A 15,197-nucleotide genomic window follows, 5' to 3' on the forward strand; every position below is an offset into this window, starting at 1 on the left:
AGGAAGCACCCAAGTTGTGCGATTTTGTCTTAAGAAATTGCAAATTACCACCAACTTCTAAGTTGTTCTTAATTTGCGATTTCTTTGAAAAATTCACTTTTTTTCATTTTTCAAAGTGCCATGTGGCATGTATGTCCGCCACATGTGGACACATGCTTATTTCAGGGGTGCAACAGGGTGTCCTTCTGGCACCTTTGAAATTGCATTCGCAATTTGCGAGTACCTATTGGGTACTCGCAAATTGCGAATGTCTTCCCATTCATTCCTATGGGCCTCTAGGCCTATAGGAATGAATGGGAAGGTATTCCTTAATTGCGAATCGCGATTTACGATTCGCCAATCAGGAATATGTAGGAATCGCAGTTATGATTGCGAATCCTACATACATTGTATTTTGCGATTCCTTAATAGCAAATATCTAAAATTTGCTATTAAGGAATCACAAACTGCAAAGATGATACATCTGGCCCTAAAACAATAAAAGGGTGAAACTTACAATTATCATTCCAATCTAATCCATTTTGGGTAAGGTGTTTGACACTAAAGGGGTCAAATTTACAATTCTCACACTCATCTAAACCATTTTTGGGGAGGTTTTGGGACACTGAAGGGGTCAGATTTATTACGGTCACTCCAATCTGAACCATTTGGGGGGAAATGTTGGACACTAAATTGACCAGGTTTACTATTCCCACAACACTATACATCATTTTATAAAATCATTAAAAAAAAATAAAAATGCAATAAATGTTAACTAAAATATGTCCAATTTATACATATCAATCCGATGAGGATACGCAGTGCTTGACCCCCCTGAACCCATCCACATCCGGAAGCCGATAGCAACTCTGGGGACGCCGAGTCGGAGGATACGGCGACAACAGTGGAAGCTAAGGTAGGAAGAACAAGTATTCAGGGGTGGAGAGGAAATCAGTACCTACGCAACTTTACTGGATTACCAGAAAGTAACGTCTGCGATAACAATTAAGAATAAATATTGCATAATGTCAGCCGACACGGTCAGGGACAGGGAGGCTGCAGCAATGAACATGTTTTCAGACAGCCCCCCAACAATGTCAGGTGCCAAAGAACAAGACGCAAGCAACAAAAATACAAATAGTTTCAACTCCATGAAAGAAAAATGTAAAATACTAGAAAAAAGGATGCAAAACGAACAAAGTAAATGGTGGGAGTCACTACAAAAATACATCGACGTGGGCAGAATCACAAGAGGATTGAGAATCCTGAATGCCCCGAGTTATGAAGACCCAAATCCTGACCTTATGCGCGAGTGGGCAGACAGTAATTTGGATTCATCCAGAAGACTTTTCTTAATACTTATCAAGTATGCATACATAGACAGGGATCAACTCCTGAAAGACACTGACGAAATAAATGACGAATTGGAAAAAATGGAAAAACCAGATTAAAAGGCCAAAATTAGAAAAGAAATGATGACACGATTAAAAAAGGAGGAGGATAAATTAAAGAAAGAAAAGCTTTTACATTTCAAAGAGATCGAAACGATTATGAACTCGGACAGATCTTTACATTTTCCAAAAAATATGATGGTCTCAGGGAGTCCAAATATAAACCAGCGCACAATGTACAAACCACCAATAAAACTCATGAAGCTAGACATGAAACATCACAGTCAGACATAAGTTCAGCTGGAGGAAGCGAGTCCGAATCTGAAATGAGAAACCTAGACATGACAGGAAAACAAAAAAAAGCCATTACCAGGGGAGGAATTGATTTTTTTACGCCAACAAAGGAGACAAACTCTCCGCCCAAGGCCACAGAAAAAGAACGAAGAACAAGCGACAACTTCAGGCGCACACAGAGGTGCAAAGCAAGCAAACGACGCACAGAATTACACCAAAAAAAGAGGGAGGGGATGTTGGCACAGAAAGTAAATAACGTGACAGTATCTAGTTGCATAATTATCAACCTCTCTGGCATTACACTGTCCACCCAAGAGGAAAGTATTTTAGGCTTGGGACTAACATACTCCCCAGGGACAGATTTTGATTATACGTCAACAAGATTAGACTTACATAAAACAGTAAGGAAATTGAAACTCACGAAATTCCATACACTGGCTAAACAACAGGAAGCGCAAACAAAAAGAGTTGACCTCGATACTTTGGAATATACAAATTTAACGCAGTCAGACGCACCACTGTTGAAGGAAACAGAAAGCCTCTGGAACAACACAGAGAAAGAGCTCCTTGAAGGCAATACCTCCAATGCATACATCAGTAATTCTACCCCAGGGATGGCCGAGAAAAGAATACCAACACAATCAACTCCCTTCAAACCGGCCTCTACGTTCAACCCCATTACTCTTCGAGACTCTATAGATGTATTCCATGAGTCAGTAACAGCACAATTGAAAAAACTCAACAAAGAAATAGGTATCAATAAAAAGAAGTTCAGCAACCAACAGCGACAATACAACAATCTGGTTACCAAATTGAAAAAAGACAAAAGTGTAGTAATACGGAATAGTGACAAAGGAGGCAATGTGGTCATCTGGCCACAAGCCGATCACCAGAAAGAAGCCTTCAGACAGCTAAATGATAGGGAATGTTAAACTCGTAACAACGCTGTATGCCACGTATTATAATAAACTATCAACATGGAAAACAAAAGGACTAATTACTACAGAGGAGTACAAATTCCTAAAAAAAAGACAATCCAGTAACTCCAACAATATACTTTATCCCTAAAATTCATAAAGACCCTGCAATGCCACCTAGGCGCCCAATAATATCAGCAAGGGAAGGCCTTCTAGAGCATACATCTATATACGTGGACTTCTTTCTACAAGAATTTGTCAAAATGTTACCGTCATATGTACGCGATACAGGTGACTTTTTAAGGCATATCAACAATGTGATGAGACAGGATGATTATTTATTAATGACAATGGATGTAACGTCCCTGTACACAAGCATAAAACATGATGACGGTATCAAGGTGTTCTGCTTGGGTCTTCGGATCAGATAGAACCCGCTCAGCAGAGCCTCTCTAACCCAGCCAGAACGTTACCCCCTCCCTAGGGCCTATTCACAGTAAGTAACCACATGTATATACCACCTAAGGACAGGGAATTCCTACTATATATATATATATATATATCTTATAATACACAAGTGGCGGCCTCGCGATCCCAAACGGACCCAGGACTTCCTACCCAGACGGCAGCCTCAGCCTCGCGATCCCAGACGGACCCAGGACTTCCTACCCAGACGGCAGCCTCAGCCTCGCGATCCCAGACGGACCCAGGACTTCCTACCCAGACGGCAGCCTCAGCCTCGCGATCCCAGACGGACCCAGGACTTCCTACCCAGACGGCAGCCTCAGCCTCGCGATCCCAGACGAACCCTGGACTTCCTACCCAGACGGCAGCCTCAGCCTCGCGATCCCAGACGGACCCAGGACTTCCTACCCAGACGGCAGCCTCAGCCTCGCGATCCCAGACGGACCCAGGACTTCCTACCCAGACGGCAGCCTCAGCCTCGCGATCCCAGACGGACCCAGGACTTCCTACCCAGACGGCAGCCTCAGCACAAGTTCATCCTATGATTACCATAACATACAACTATTTATCAGATCACACAAGAACTGCCAGTTTGAGCACAACCTGTTCTCTGGTTCGAGGGGCTCCTCTCTCCCTTATTCAGTTACCACTTACCTGATCAGGGTTAACATCTGTTCATGTCAAGTCACAGCTGACTAGAAGAATAGGCTACCCTCTTATACAAGAACACGCAGCACATGTTGATTCACTACAAACTGGGTACTTTATTACTCATTACATACGCAATCACATAACATTACTATGTAACACATAACCTGCAAAGAAAAGTGAAAGATTAGGTTGTACACTCTAATAAGAAAGGGGTCGACATCACCTTAGTCGTGTGTAGCCTGCACTCAATGGTCATCTAGGTTCCCTTCTCGTCTGTGCCTCGGCTCGCCTGGAAGTCACACCTCCGCAGTCACGGATCTGTTCCCTTCTCCCTTCTCCGAGTCACTGGGACCTCTTCCTCATCGGCTACTCTCTCCTCTCTGGCTATTCTGCTAGAAGAGTATCTGTCTCTCGGTTTTTCTCCGCCTTCAAGTTTGTCATCTGTCTTCCCTGGAATAAGTAGTAGCTTTACTGCTAACGGCTAGATGCCGCCTACGGACTGAAGTAAGTGCCAGTATCTGCCTCAGACTTTCACTAATATAGAGGTGCAGTTCCTCATGGAAAATTCCGGCCTGTAACCTGCCGCCCACCAAATTCTTGTACCTCCCCGTACCAAGGACACGTTCCCAGCCGGCCGGCCTGATGTAGTGTCTTCGGCATGAAGAAAAATACAATCCTTCGATAAGGGCCGGCCTGAACCGGTTTTCTCCAAGCGAATAACACCTCATAACTAAAACATAACTCTTGACCTAGAAGAATCCCAAGCTGCCGGAGCAGAAAGAAAGATGGAGTCTCTCCCGTTTGAGGCCTACCAGGCCTGCATTCAGCACGGCTCCATGAAATACCCTCACTACAGGACAGGTTATCCCTAATACTAACAAATCTATCCCCTAGGCTATATGTGCAAGCCCTGATCTATGGGGAAGAGCACAGAATCATGTCGAAGTGCCTAGTAAATAGGCTCCATTCACTACTCTAACCCTTAGACTTGGATGGTAAGAGACTGAAGTCACACTAGTCACCCTTTAACACAAAAAGGCCGGGAAAATCGAGCAGTACACAAGGCTATTAAATATTACTTGGCACTGAGACCCGCATTTCAGAGAGAACACAATACCATGCTCCTAGAGATGTCAGAATTTTGTTTAAAGAACAATAATTTTATGTTCAATAACCTTGTGTTCCAGCAAACCAGAGGAGTAGCCATGGGGGCCAGTTTCTCTCTCAGGTATGCCTGTTTGCATATGGGCTACTGGGAAGAACTGGTCCTCAGAGGCGAGCATAACCAATACATTGAAAATGATGTTCAGGTTTGGATACGTTACATTGATTATTTATTTGTGATATGGCATGGTACACAATTAGAAGCAGAGACATTTGTTGAAGCTCTAAATAACAATCAATTAAATCTTCATTTCACAACAAACATCAGTGAGGATACAGTTAAAGTGCATCCACTGCTCCTTCTCTTTCACGCTCCCTTCCTTCCTCTGGCTTTCTATCTCTTCCTTTCCATTATTTCTGAGCATCCTATCTTTTCATCATTCTCACCCCAGCCTGTTTCTTTCTATTCTCTATCGCTTTTATCTCCAACTTTTTCTCTCCCATCCCGTCAAAATCATCCCACTATGCTTTTCCTATCTCATGTGCAGTATTTCTCTCCCTTTCTCTTCTCTTTTTATGATATCTGCTTTAGAGTCCCTTCGTCCATTTTCTCACCCTCTCCATTCCCTACCTCTTTTATACCCCAGCTGACCTTGTCTCTTTAGCACCTTGTGATTTCTTTCCTTCATACTTTCTCACTGGGTCCCTTGATTAACGTTTCCAATGCATTCTTATCTATCACTATCCTCAGTCTCCTAGAACCACTAGTCTCAAAGGTTGTATTTTTTTACTCCAGAGTCTTCACTGGTGTCTCTGGAGAGGCCAGATGGTGCCTGTTCCCCAGTGCTGTGTGTCCTGGCTCCCGTAGTGCCTACCACCACAGCTGTTCAATGTATTGGGTGACGACACAGAAAAAACAGACACTGCACCTTGCCACACACATTAAATTGTCCAACTACCTTTTGTAGCAAATTGGTGCGGTTTGATTACATTGCTTGAATCACACACACACACACACACCTGATGTAGGAGAAAATGTTGCTGGAGCGGGGGACACATTCTTACCTCTGACCCACCACAAGCACTTTTGTGTTTTGGGCCATGTATAATAGCCTTGTTCAAACCCCTTTATTTCCCTTATCACTCATACAGCATTCTCATTGTATTTGGTACAGTGGCACTGCAATTTCGTTGTGGACTCTTATGCAAACAAGAAAAAGATCCCCCACCAGGTCAATACCTCATACCCAGAGACATCCACATTGACACAACTCCCAAAATCCCCCAGGCATATTCCAACATAGGAAAAGGTAAAAAAGAATATATTGCATGAGGTGCATCTATTAGGTCAGCACATTGGCTTAAATGGGATGCACACTTTTCTTATGGTCAGAGTAGGTTTATCAACATTTTTCATCAGCTGTGACATTAGTAAACCTGGTCTTGGAATCTCTACCTGCTGCCTTTTAATTTTGCTAATTCATTGGTGTTCACACTCCGATAGTAAAATGTAAAGACCAGGCAGGGCTAAGGTTTTTAACACATGCAACTGTCTGTTACCATTCTTGGACAGATGTATTTAAACAGCCCATTGTTGTATTTCCTGTATGCTAACAACTCGCTCTTGCTGCTTTTTCAACCTCCACGCTACTACCTCACAAAGCCATTTACTGATAAGCACCACTATCGGTCAAGGACAAAATCACCCCAAAAAATAAGCTGTGTTCCAACCCCACATCGCCTTCCCAATAACTCACTTTAAAATACTCCGCAAAGGGCTGATCCATTTAATGTTTGACAACAGCCCTTGTAACAGACTTTCTGTAAGCATCAAAACCCATCCAACCTGCTACTGTTCAGAGAACAACTCAAGGATCTCCAGCCAACACCCAACCTACCAACTCAAGACTCAAGATTCCCCAACTCCTGCCTTATTGATCATCAGCCCAAAACAAAGACCTACCTCTTTCTTCAACCTACTCTACTGCAGAAACAATCCAAGGTGTCTTCCGCAAATTTCTATAAATCGATAAAGACAAAGACAACCAGTCACAAACATAACCTTTCACACTGTAGAGTGCGTCCCAGCACTTCACTTGTCAATTAACAGAGACCATGCACTTGATCGAGTGCACTGGCCTTTTTCTGTGTAAAATACTGGATAAGGTGGGTCTGAGTACACGATTCAAAACATGGGAATTGTGCAACTATTCTAGCCCCACAGCTCGGAAGCTGAGCTGGACTTTCACTTTATCCTAAAGAAATGGACTGACATTTTCCACAAAGTGTACACCTCATTCTATGCCTCAGAAAAAGAAGCAATGCTTAAGGTAACCTACTATTGGTACTACAATCCAACCAGAAGGTGAAATGCAACCTCAACAGTCCTAATGGCGGTTAACAAATTTTCGGCCACCCAGACACACTGACTCATCTTCTCTGGTTCTGTCCCAAGCTCAAACACTACTGATAGGCCATCTGAAAGATATCAATGAAATGTTTACAACAGATATACCCCGTCTTTCTAGCTACGTCCTACTGAGCCTCACCAATGCCCCAACACACCCTCTACACTCTAACAAAGGGAAGGCAATAATAATGGGTTTTGGCTTTGTGTGGGGCTAAACATGTCCTCAAAACCAAATGGGGCACCGAAACATTGTCGTCTCGCTTTGACTTGCTTCATAAACTGTGCTACCTCACAGGGATGGAAAAGTTTACTGCTTCCCCGCAGAACAAGTTGCTACACTTTGACAAAATGAGGGGCCCATGCATCTAAATCTCTGGAACAGGACTTTTGGGAACTTACTAGTCCTCTTTACTTATGAGTACGCCAGTTAACAGGACGAGGGGTCATGCCTGATCAGCAAGGCAAAGACTGACTGCATTGGGTATGACGCACAAAAAGACACAGCCTGCTGACACTGAAGACATTGCGAAAAAGCTAATTCTGGCAAGAGTGGCTAGGCTCCCTGGGTGACAACCCCAGATATTTTATCGCTTCCCTCTCGCCTTTCCCAGTCCCCCTTGGTATCCTCCCTTCCTCACCTTTTATCGCCTTCTGTTCTCCCACTGTTCTACCTCGTCGGCCTTTGGATTTAGGTAAGAGTATTTGTTCCTGGATAAATTAATAAAATGATCTGAACCACAAAAGATCAATGGGTCGGCAAAATATTTACATTTTAACATTATTAATATAATAATCCATCAACACAAGTAAAAATCAAAGTGGTGTACTAACTTGCAGCTGCTGTTACCTCCGTCTTTCATAGCTACGTGCCTGCTGTTTTTGAGAACTACTCCGCGTGCTTTGAGATTAGGTAACAGCGGATAGAGTTGAACATGTGGGACACCTCAGGTAAGAGAGCGTTGGCATCCTGTCATGGCGGCAGCCCCACAGTGTCATGGATACCGTGTGCTTCAGCCAAGGCGACAATAACTTCCGGTGTCTGCGTGTACCCAGAGGGACCCAAAAGGGATGCCTGTCTGAACCAGTACTCCATTTATTATTCAATTATGACTGCCTGGGAAACACCCTCTTTTTTTAAAAACTATTTTGTTTCCTTCCATACCTCTCCAACTGTACACCACTAGGATAGAAGGGGTTAAACCGTGTCTCTGATGTCAACATATCAATGCATTGAATATAACAGGAGGCTCCTGGTTTTACAGGGAGTAGAAAGAAGCCTTCAAGCTGCCTATGAGCACATGCATGTAACTGGGACCCAGGAGGATGAACACGGACACTGGAATGTAGAAAAACATCTGTTGTCATTCCTAGTTTACACAGGTTCACCTGTGGCCCTGGGAGTTGAACCCCAAAGCAATGAATGCAAAAGACATATTTACACGTGCACGTGGGGCTCTGAAGCTTGTACACAAAGAACTGTTAAATAGGTCAAAAGGGGCAACAATCCCTCGTGTGTACACATGCTTGTGGATATACAGAGGCCAGCAGGAAGAGGACCTTTGGGGCCTATCTCAGCCTGCAACCCACTCTCCTCCTCACATTTACCTGCATTAACAGGACCTGTTTTTCTAGTATGACATATGGGTGGTGTATCTCCTGTCCCCTCAAGAGATAGTAGTAAGCTATGGTCATAGCAGCTATAAAGTGACCCCATTACAAAAGACCCCTTCAGGCATTCACTTTGGGTGTTGGTACCTGTGTCAAGCTTTACTGTTCCATCTTGGCATCTCCAAAAACTCATGTTTGGCACACAGCATCCACTGTGTACTCTGGGGGGCAGAGGTCGTGCCCCTCTCACCCCATCCTTCCCTAGGCCCTGCTATACTAGGTGTTCAGCTGTCAGCATGTCACTGACTTTCAGCCTGCCCTGATTTTTCCAACAGCACTATGCATGCTGGATGAAATGTCTGACTCTGAAACTTTAACCTGGTTTCCTCGACCCAAAGTAGCAGCATATCTCTGCTTTTTAGGTCAAGCTTAGAGTCAGTGCGCTTGCCACTCGCTCTCTGCTGTGCCAGTCAGAAAAGCTGGCCCCCTTTTGGGGGGACTGCTTTCCAAAGTCCCACCCCTGGGTGCTTGATTGCTGCCCAGGCGATTTCACCAAGAGAAAAATGTTGTTGGCCATGACAGTACTTTCATGCTTCCTCCTGTTATAGCGTGTAATAGTCCCTCCTCTTCTCTGCATTGCGTCTTGCTAAAGACCTGCATCCTCTGCTCCTCCCACTGCTTGCGCAATGGAATTCCGTCACACTAGTTTTGAAAAGGTTAATACTTTGCGCCAGGTTTATGGCAGATTGACAGTTAAATACAGAAGCTAACTCTTTAAAAACAAAAAGTGCTAGATATCATGAGGACAGTTGAAGTTTTTGTATGTAGCTTGACACAATCCCACTCCAAATAATTCCAGGACACTTAATACCACATAATTACTATCCACATAATTCCACAGCACCCATGCCACATAATTCCAATACACAAATTCACTCCCCACCACACAATTCCAAGCCACACAATCACACAACCAACTAATTCAAGCCAATCCACATGATTCTACAACAAACCACATGCATACACTCTATAACAAATAAGTAAAAACATTGCCATTTACAATGCCAATAGCTCCAACACAAACAAATGCGAGGACTATTGCATTTCCAATGCTTGCTTGCCTTCCAACGCGTCTCAGCAGAGTCCTATTCCTGGAGCTGCAAACCTTCTCCTGGCCAGAGGCGTTTTACGGCATGGGCAAAGTGGGCTCTGGCCCAGGGCCCCGACCTCTCAGAGCTAGCTCTTTTCTGCAGAGTCTTGTCCTGGTGACCTTGAGTAATGCTTAGACAGTTTATTTTAAATACCATTTTTCTTTAATTTATTTTTAATTTGGGTGATGTGTGAAAGTCTATTACAGGCATTTTGCAGAGAAATGTTGTATTTATGTTTCATGAAAAATCCATTAAAAAAGGATATTTTAGATCAAAAGGACCTGAAATATGAGAAATGGGAGGGTGACGCAGAGGTTATTTGCAGTAACATTAGTGAGCTGCTGCTGTGTTACAATATTGAAAACACAAGCCACTATCCCTTAATATTAGATTTAAACACATTTAGAATGTGCACTAGTGTGCTTGTGCACTGTCAGTGACCTGGCCAAAGGGTGCATGAAAGAGCTGAAATTGGATCATAAATTCAAAGCTGTTCCAAACAGGAGCCCCCAAAATAAGTTTGGCCCGGGGTCCCCAAAATCCTTAAAATGTCCCTGCTCCTGGTCCTGTCAGCTCTGTGCTGCCTCTTCTCAGATTGGCAGTGCTCGGTGGGCAATGCTCTCTCTGAGGGCCCCACCCCCATCCTTTTTCCGGGCCTGGCTCGTGGCTCTGACTGAAGAGAAACAATGTAACATGTTACTTTGTTTCTCTTCAGTCCTGGGTCAGTGAGAGGAGCTCAGAGCAGGCTGCAGCTGCTTCAGAGCAAGCCTCTCTCTCACAGCTATCTACCGAAGAGCTGAGGGGGCCCCCTTCACCCACTGAAGACTGGGGGCCCCTCCGCACCATGGGGACTGCAGGGGTGTTTGTTACACCCCTGCCGGCTATATCGCAAAGAAACGGCAGGCAATACTAACCTACACGCGACCAGTGCTCACCCACGACACCTCATCAACAGTATACCATATGGTGAGATGTTGCGGCTACGCCGCATTTGCAGCAATGAACATGATCTGAAATTAGCGCAAACAGAAAGCTGTAAAAGATTTATGGAAAGGGGTTATAGTAATAAAATTATCAACACGGCTATATCCAAATCTTTGCTATCTAGTAGGGAATCTCTACTCAGTGATAAAAATCAGAAGGAAGTGAACAAAGAGACAGAAAATTCTTTCCGAATAATTACAAGATACAGCAACCAGCATAGGAACATACAAAAGATTATTAGAAAAAACTGGCCGCTTGTTTTAAATGATGCAGTGATTGGACCCCTGCTACCGCAGAGGGTGTCCATCACATACAGTAAATCACCCTCCATGAGAGATGTATTAGTTAACACTAGTCCAGAGGTGATTGAAAATACAAGCTGGCTACAATCCAATAAAGGGTTCTTCAAATGTAGGTCATGTAAAGCGTGCTCACATGGAACAAACAAGAACTCATACAAAACACCATTCAGTAACAGGGAATACAAAATACAAAAATTCCTCACATGCAAAACGGAATTTGCTGTCTATGTACTGGTATGCCCATGTGGCCTCCAGTACATAGAAAGTACTAAGCTGCCAGTCCACAAACGCGTTTTACAATATCTACGTGCCATCAGTAATCAAGACAATACCTACCCGGTGGCACGTCATTTTAGAGAGGCTCATAACTCTAAAAACTCTGATCTCAAATACTATGTAATTGACAGTGTACCACCGAGCAGGCGTGGCCGTGATAGAGAATCGAAATTAAGAAGATTAGAAACAAGGTACATTTTACAATTAGACTCTAAATCACCAGGAGGTCTCAATGCCACAGAAGATATGTACACTTGTTTGGGCTAAATCAGAGCGCTAATCAACCAATATGACTCCTAATTGTTATGTTTTGATATGTTATTAATTTGTTTGTGAAAGGGGGCCACAGAAGAAATACAGAAGACTAATGGCAAACAAAAAGATAGGGACAAAGCCTATATAAGCACGTACAGTTACAAACAATTCAATACTCTGTACATATGGCTTAACACCAACGATTACGGTCTAGAATGATGTAAATTATATATACTTTTTTATTAAACATGTATTTAACATTCATGTAATATTTATGAGAGTATTTATTAAGATATATATTTATTTATGTATTTATATGTATATTTATATATGTACTAGATATAACAGCATGAATTTATGTTTTTGCTAATTTGCACATTGGTCCTTATAGTTCAAATAGAGCCTGAATAAGATTTCAAACAAATATAACTGTAAAAACAAACAATTAATTTGAGTCGTGCTCCCTTAGACAATCGCCTCCAAAAGATCTAATATAACCAATAACATATACTTTGTTCTAGAATAATTTATGAAGCGATTAAGAAATATGTACAAACCAAACATGGAGTTCATTGATTTTAAACACACCAAACCACTTTTTTAGTTGCACAAGCACTTTAAGCTAACAGACTAATGACAATAGATTTATTCATCTCCTCTAGTCACTAAGACTTAGATTACAAGTGTATTAAAGCCATCTAGATAATACATAATACATCAGAATGCCATAAAGGTATATCTTTTAGAGATACAGTGAGTAAGTAAAACCTTACAAACTGATATTAAACATGAATTATTGGTTCAGCAAATGTATTTTACAAAAATGAATCCAAAAATGTGTTTTATATATTAATATCTGTTTAATCAAATTGCTGTAGACAAATGAGGAAATTAATCATATATCTCTTCTTTGTCTATGTTTTTAACTATCACGTGGTTCAAAGTTTTTTCACGCACCTTGTCACTTTAAATTTGCTCCAAAATGATTCTCACTGTGGCATGTGATCAAGACTCGGAGGAGCCGAAAAGTTATGGCCGCAAAGCAATAATAAAATATCAACTGATACCATGGGTCCGGGAAGAATCCGTCAGCACGCAGAGTTTATATATATACACACATATATTCACTGAAAAAACCATAGGTTTCACACATGTTATAGTTAGCTGGACATTTTACTGATAAAAAACCAATGAAATTCCCCCGTTATAGTTACTGTAGGCAACTATAACTCACGCGACCGTAATCCTCTGCTGATGCTAATACTGTATTTAGACACTTATTTGCCCATATCTTCTTCCATTAAATTTTAGCTATACATATATTACAAATATTTTTTTTTCATAAAGACACATATGTCATCAGCAGAGGATTACGGTCGCGTGAGTTATAGTTGCCTACAGTAACTATAACGGGGGAATTTCATTGGTTTTTTATCAGTAAAATGTCCAGCTAACTATAACATGTGTGAAACCTATGGTTTTTTCAGTGAATTAGCAAGGTTTTTTAAATGCTATTTCCTAACTATAACGTGTGTGAAACCTATGGTTTTTTCAGTGAATTTGTACGGTTTTTTAAATGCCAAGTTACTTTACGCCATTTGTGGCGTGCGCGCCCACTTAACGCAGTTCGTTCCGTGCACGGTTTTTATCAACTTTAATAAGCCTTGTACATTTGGTGGCCTTCGGCCACCAAAAGCACAGGGGGTGAGGTCAATGTGGATAGTGTTTTTTTTATTTGGATTTTATAATTTCATGTTGCCAAAATTACGTTTTTTTTCTCTATTAATAAGCCCTGCACATTTGGTGGCCTGCGGCCACCAAAAGCACAGGGGGTGGGGTAAGTGTGGATAGTGTTTTTTTTATTTTTATTTTTTTACCGTAAGCGTACGGTAAGCTTACGGTAAGCGTACGGTAAGCGTACGGTAAGCGTACCCCGCGAAATTGCCGAAAAAAAAATAAAACCGTTTTTGCTCTTGGGGGATGTTTGGGGACTCCCTCAACATGACTATGTGGGAGGGAGTTGTCAAAACAGCCCCGTAACATGTTTTTGGCCATCATGTTTGATAAACAACACTCAGTGCGAGAGACAAAATGGCGGACGCCGCTTCCTGGTTTCGGCCGATTCGAATGTTTACTAAGATCTAAGAGCCAATCAGAATCGCGCTCGCGCACGCCACCGTAAGCTTACGGTAAGCGTACGGTAAGCGTACGGTAAGCGTACGGTAAGCGTACGGTAAGCGTACCGTAAGCGGGCTCAGATATATATATTGATTTAAAGGCTATTTTCTCAGAATCTACTGAACAGATTTACACCAAACCTACAAAAGGCACTTCCTTGACCTAGGGACTACCTCTCTGCCAAATTTCTAGTAATTCTGTTCAGCCGTTCGGGCTGTAGCTCGTTCTAAAGGTCCTATGGAAAAATGCATGGGAAAAACGCGTTTTGGGACCCCCCTTTTATCTCAGCCCCCGCTTGACGAATCCCCCCGAGACTTTCAGGGTAGGAGCGGAGCGTAGCGCCCCACCTATTTTGAGAAATTCGCGAGGATTCGTCGACCGGCGCCAAAGTTATTCAAAATTATTCGAATGTTGAGGTTTTCCTATGGAAACGTGGTCCTAACTATAACTACCTACTGGCGACCGCCAGTAGGTAATATATATATATATATATATATATATATATATATATATATATATAATCTACTGGCGGTCGCCAGTAGATAGTTATAGTTAGGACCCTGTTTCCATAGGAAATCCGCAAAATTCTATTTGGAATAACTTTGGCGCCGGTCGACGAATCCTCGCGAAATTTTCAAAACTAATGGGGCGCTACGCTCCGCTCCTACCCTGAAAGTCTCGGGGGGATTCGTCAAGCGGGGGCTGAGAAAAAGGGGGGGTCCCAAAATGCGTTTTCCCCATGCATTTTTCCATAGGACCTTTAGATACAGCTACAGCCCGAACGGCTGAACAGAATTACTTGAAATTTGGCAGAGAGGTAGTCCTCAGGTCAAGGAAGTGCCTTTTGTAGGTCTGGTGTAAATCTGTTCAGTAGGTCCTGAGAAAATAGTATTTAAATCAATATATATATCTGTAAGCGCGCTCCGTGCGCTTACGGTAAGCTTACCGTACGTGTACGGTGACGTGCGCGAGCGCGATTCTGATTGGTTGTTAGATCAAAGTAAACATTCGAATCGGTCGAAACCAGGAAGTATCGGCCACCATTTTCTGTCTCTCGCACTGAAAAACAAAGGTTGATAACATGAAAAGGGGGCAACGAAGAGAGTTGCAGACCCCCTAGCGTTCGTCAGGAGGTTCACAAAGGACCTAAAAGTATGAAAAATAAATGTAATAATTTTTTTTTAAAAATCACGGAGTGTGCGTACGGTAAGCTTACCGTACGCGTACGGTAA

At 42.6% G+C, this 15,197-nt stretch overlaps 1 protein-coding gene across 5 annotated transcripts in view; it reads right to left on the reverse strand.

Moving 5' to 3' along the window:
* The window catches only part of GRAMD1C (GRAM domain containing 1C), a 1,366,575-nt gene that overhangs the window by 1,135,062 nt on the left and 216,316 nt on the right, over window positions 1-15,197 (reverse strand). The window lies entirely within an intron of this gene.

Source organism: Triturus cristatus, chromosome 8 (genome assembly GCF_964204655.1).
Source record: "Triturus cristatus chromosome 8, aTriCri1.1, whole genome shotgun sequence".
Lineage (NCBI taxonomy): Eukaryota > Metazoa > Chordata > Amphibia > Caudata > Salamandridae > Triturus > Triturus cristatus.